The sequence below is a fragment of the Nerophis ophidion genome, linkage group LG09 (assembly GCF_033978795.1).
Source record: "Nerophis ophidion isolate RoL-2023_Sa linkage group LG09, RoL_Noph_v1.0, whole genome shotgun sequence".
NCBI lineage: Eukaryota > Metazoa > Chordata > Actinopteri > Syngnathiformes > Syngnathidae > Nerophis > Nerophis ophidion.
In genome coordinates, this window is record NC_084619.1 from 76,723,354 (window position 1) to 76,729,353 (window position 6,000).

The window sequence follows — 6,000 nt, forward strand, 5'->3', positions numbered from 1 at the left end:
TAGTTGATGTTTAGTGTGTAAGAATGATGTCATCACGCTGTGTACCTAATGTAGTGACCATAGTTGATGTTTAGTGTGTAAGAATGATGTCATCATGCTGTGTACCTAATGTAGTGACCATAGTTGATGTTTAGTGTGTAAGAATGATGTCATCACACTGTGTACCTAATGTAGTGACCATAGTTGATGTTTAGTGTGTAAGAATGATGTCATCAGGCTGTGTACCTAATGAAGTGACCATAGTTGATGTTTAGTTTAAGTTGACCAACATAAATCTCCGGTGTAAAAAGTTGCGGAGTCAGCACTTGCGACTAACGAGGCCCGGGTGTGGACGGCCATCCAGGCCACGTCGTTAGTGGTGTGATTGATGACATTTGCCGCCTCTCGCTACTAATTCCACAGCTATTTTATTAGTGGCAAGCAGGAAGTCTTTTAGCATAATCAATGGCGGCCTCAACACTCGTCTCCCCGCTAATTGGCTTCACTGTCAATCATTGCATGAAATATTCCTGTCAGACACGTCCTCCTACTTCTTCTAATAAAAATACAAATAGTGGTAATAATAATAGTTGGTAAACTCCCTGCTGGCACGTCTTCTCCAGGCCACCTTAAATCCAAGTTGTACTGGGGCGGCATAGCTGGGTTGGTAGAGCAGCCGTGCCAGCAACTTGAGGGTTGCAGGTTCGATTCCCACTTCCACCATCCTAGTCACTGCCGTTGTGTCCTTGGGCAAGACACTTGACCCACCTGCTCCCAGTGCCACCCACACTGCTTTAAATGTAACTTACATGTTGGCTTTCACTATGGAAAGTGCTTTGAGTCACTTGAGAAAAAGCGCTATATAAATATAATTGACTTCACTAGTGCAAACAAAACGAAGGTAATGTACTCTGCACTACTGCTACTGTACTTCTGCACACAACAAACACAACTATGTTTGACATCAGCTATGGCGACACCTTACCAGATCAAAGCTGCACACTTCCTGCCACCATGATTGTCTTTTACTCGCATCAACAGAATAATGCCAACAACACCCAGCCAATCCATGTCAACACAAAGGAGCACAGTGCACACGTCTGGACTATATTCGGTACTATACCATCTATAAAAAGTAGCGGTCAGCCCCCCGTCATCGTCACGTCGCGTAAAGATAAAGGTGACGTTATAACACTGAAAGAGAACATGGCTAGCTAGTCTGCAGCCGGCAGTGTTTTAGCTACTTCTAAATCACTAATCCTGGTCTCCATGGCGACCACCAAAGTGAGTTTCTTACAAATATTATTATCACTGCAGGATGAGGAATAGCTCAACATGCTTCACTACGCAACAGAAGGAGGATGCAATAGCTCACCGGCGTCACAATGTAAACAAACGCCATGGGTGGATCCACACCTGGCATCCACTGTAATGATACCAAGTACAGGAGTGTATCGAGTTGGTACTACTAAATACATCCATATTTCTTGGCATTACATCTTTCATTTGTTTTGTTTTTTATTTCACACTGTGTTTATAAAGTGGGTTAGGGTTAGGTCAGCCTGATGAAGGTCAAATGGAGCGAAAGGTGTCGCTAAAGACTTGTCTTGGCACATTGTTACAATTCTTTGTAGGGCAAGTCGTGCCTGTAATTAATTACTGTTCCCAAAATATTCAACGACTTGGAGTTTTTTTCATTTGGGGTCTTCAGGGGGTTCTACGTCTGGCGTGGGCGTCACCTTGACGGGTTGTAGACGGACAGTGCACCCCCCCCCCCCCCCACCCCCCCACCCCCCTTCCCCTAAATCCAACCCCAACCACCAGCCAGTGCCTCCAACCTGTGGTTTGGGGACTTTGTTTGCATGTGTGAATGTGATGAGGGACCACAAGACAGAAAAACTGCCACCAGAAACTAAACAAGGTCTGAATAAATCAGGAACATAAGACCTGATTCGAACACATCACAAAACAGGAGTCACAGAGGTACATCAAAGCAAACATTTTATTACATTTACCAAACAGCATAATACTTACCTGCGGGTTTTTCCAAGTTTTGATGCACATAATGTGTCAAGTAAACACATCACATGCGTCGCAATAAGCCCCGCCCCCTTCAGCATTCATATAAAGCCTCCTCCGGTAAGTGATGAGAGAGCACCCTGCTGTTAGTCCCTGGACACATGAGGAGTTCAAATATGAGCGTCGAGGTTGCCTGACCACAAACATCCTCTCTGTTGCAACAATGTTTTTATTGTGCGCACATGTGCCAGGTCAGCACTCTTTTCAGCAACATTTCAGTCTCTCGCGCATGTGTGGCTCATCTGGCTCAAAAACTCCAACTCCAAGTCCGACAACGTGTCTCGGTCCGACTGCTGCTAACAAGGGCAACAGGTGATTAGATAAACAGTCCCAGCTGGGCAATCCACTCACCTGCCGCTACCTTCGGGGCCGGTCCTTACACACCCCGCTCCGCAGCAGGCCCGCAGACCACGCCTCCCTGCACAATGACCAATGTATGATCCTGTAACTACTTGGCATCGGATCGATACCTTAATGTGTGGTATCATCCAAAATTAATGTAAAGTATCAAAGAAGAGAAGAATAAGTGATTATTATATTTTGACAGAAGTGTAGATAGTACATGCTGAAACAGAAAATAAGCAAATATGAGCAGTAAATGAACAAGTCAATTATTAATCCATTTTCTACCGCTTGTCCTTAATAATGTAGACAAAATAATAGGTAGATAAATGACACTAAGTTACTGCATACGTCAGCAGCTAAATTAGTAGTCTTTGTTTGTTTACTTAGTACTAAAAGACAAGTTGTCTAGTATGTTCACTATTTCATTTAAGGACTAAATTGCAATAATAAAGATACGTTTTATGTACCCTAACATTTTTTTGTTAAAATAAAGCAAATAATGCAATTTTATGTGGTCCTCTTTCTTTAGAAATGTTTCGAAAAGTACCGCAAAGTAGCGAAATACATTTTGCTACCGCTACCAGGACCAAATCCTAGTGAGCGGGGTCTGTCAGAGGTTCCAAACGTACGACCAACCTGTCTAGTGAAGGTGTCGTTGGTCTGCAAAGGTTTGCAGTTATAAGTCTTGCAAGTCTGGCTCAAAAACTCCAACTCCAAGTCCAACAACGTGTCTCGGTTCCACTGCTGCTAATAAGGGCAACAGGTGATTAGATAAACAGTCCCAGCTGGGCAATCCACTCACCTGCTGCTGGCCTCGAGGCTGGTCCTTACACACTGGTACCGGTACCAGGACTATTCTAGTCTTGACCAAAATCCTGGTGTGTGGGATTTTGGTTGATACTTGTATTAGTAGATTGCAGAGTACAGTACATATTGTGTACAATTGACCACTAAATGGTAACACCCCAATAAGTTTTTCAACTTGTTTAAGTCGGGGTCCTCCTTCATCCATTCATGGTAGCTTCCAAACGTACGAGCACCTGCCTAGTGAAGGTGTGGTTGGTCTGCAAAGGTTTGCAGGTATGAGTCTTGCAAGTCTGGGTCCAAAAACCCGGTGGCTGTAAAGAAGTAGAAAAGTCCAGACGGTGGTGAGAGTTCTGCCTCAGCAGGGACGTAGAAAATGGATGGATGGATGGGACGCCAACCCCAGACTTCAAACATTTCTGTCCGTGAGCAAATGAATTATTGATACGCGGTCAAGTCAGCATAAGATGATAGGAAGATGCTGATGAATCTTAAACTTCTGTCCCCTGGAGCACGTTCAGATGTGAGAGAAGACAACCACCATGTTGTCCAAGGTGGTCTTGGATCAGATATGGTTCCAAACTCATCTCTCTGGTTTCACGAGGGACAGGCACACAGTTTTAGGATGTAGACAAACTACTTGGTTTTATGAAAGGACAATTCTACCAGTCTTCAAGCTTTTCACTAAACCTTATCAACTCTGCCTGTCCCTTCCTAAAGAGAGAGACCCCCACATCCTGGAAGTCCTGGCACACCTTCCAGTTCTACTGGATACTTTTCCTTAGGGGGTCGGCATGGCACAGTTGGGAGAGCGGCCATTACGTTAAAGTCCTGATGATTGTCACACACTCACATTATGTGGTGTGAAATGTGTCCTCTGCATTGGACCCATCCCTTTTTTACCCCCTGGGGGACGAGGGGAGCAGTGAGCAGCAGCGGTGGTCGCGTCTGACAATCATTTTTGGTGATTTAACCCCCAATTCCAAGCCTTGATGCTGAGTGCCAAGCAGGGAGGTCATGGCTCCCATTTTTAGAGTCTTTGGTACGACTCGGCCAGGGTTTGAACTCACAACCTACCCATCTCAGGACAAACACTCTAACACTTTAAGCACGAGGCCACTGAGTAGGTTCCTGGTTCGATCTGTTGGATCTGAGCCAAGGATGTGTTCGTGGCTTGTGCAGCCCTTTGAGACACTGGTGATTTAGGACTATATAAGTACCGTATTTCCTTCAATTGCCGCCTGGGTGCTAATTAATTTGAAACCTCTTCTCACTCCAGCGTTTACCAAAGGCATGCAGTAAATTTAGGCCTGTGCTTACAAATTTGAGTGTGATGTAAGGATAGCCTCATGAAAAGTGAATGGTTGTACTTGTATAGTACTTTTCTACCCCTTTTGAAGGAGCCCAAAGCGCTTTGACACTACTTCCACATGCAAGGCGCTAACCAGCACCCATCAGGAGCAAGGGTGAAGTGTCTTGCTCAAGGACACAACGGACGTGATGAGGTTGGTAGAAGTTGGGGATTGAACCAGGAACCCTCAGGTTGCTGGCACAGTCACACTACCAACTTTGCCACGCCGTCCCATTTAATTAAAAAAAATTTTTATCATGGTCTTACCTTTACTTACAAACCTTGTTTCCATATGAGTTGGGAAATTGTGTTCGATGTAAATATAAACAGAATACAATGATTTGCAAATCCTTTTCAAGCCATATTCAGTTGAATATGCTACAAAGACAACATATTTCATGTTCAAACTCATAAACTTTTTTTTTTTTGTGCAAATAATCATTAACTTTAAAAAATGATGCCAGCAACACGTGACAAAGAAGTTGGGAAAGGTGGCAATAAATACTGATAAAGTTGAGGACTGCTCATCAAACACTTATGTGGAACATCCCACAGGTGTGCAGGTTAATTGGGAACAGGTGGGTGCCATGATTGGCTATAAAAACAGCTTCCATGAAATGCTAAGTAATTTACAAACAAGAATGGGGCGAGGGTCACCACTTTGTAAGCAAATTATCGAACAGTTTTAGAACAACATTTCTCAACGAGCTATTGCAAGGAATTTAGGGATTTTACCATCTACTGTCCGTAAAATCATCAAAAGGTTCAGAGAATCTGGAGAAATCACTGCACGTAAGCGATGATATTACAGACCTTTGATCCCTCAGGCGGTACTGCATCAAAAACAGACATCAGTGTGTAAAGGATATCACCACACGGGCTCAGGAACACTTCATAAAACCACTGTCAGTAACTACAGTTGGTCGCTGCATCTGTAAGTGCCAGTTAAAACTCTACTATGCTAAGCGAAAGACATTTATCAACAACACCCAGGAACGCCGCCGGCTCATCTAAGATGGACTGATGCAAAGTGGCAAAGTGTTCTGTGGTCTGACGAGTCCACATTTCAAATTATATTTGGAAACAGAGGAGGTGGTGTCCTCCAGAACAAAGATGAAAATAACCATCCGGATTGTTTTAGGTGCAAAGTGTAAAAGCCAGCATGTGTGATGGTATGGGGGTGTATTAGTGAACAAGACATGGGTAACTTACACATGTGTGATGGTATGGGGGTGTATTAGTGCCCAAGGCATGGGTAACTTACACATGTGTGATGGTATGGGGGTGTATTAGTGAACAAGACATGGGTAACTTACACATGTGTGATGGTATGGGGGTGTATTAGTGCCCAAGGCATGGGTAACTTACACATGTGTGATGGTATGGGGGTGTATTAGTGCCCAAGACATGGGTAACTTACACATGTGTGATGGTATGGGGGT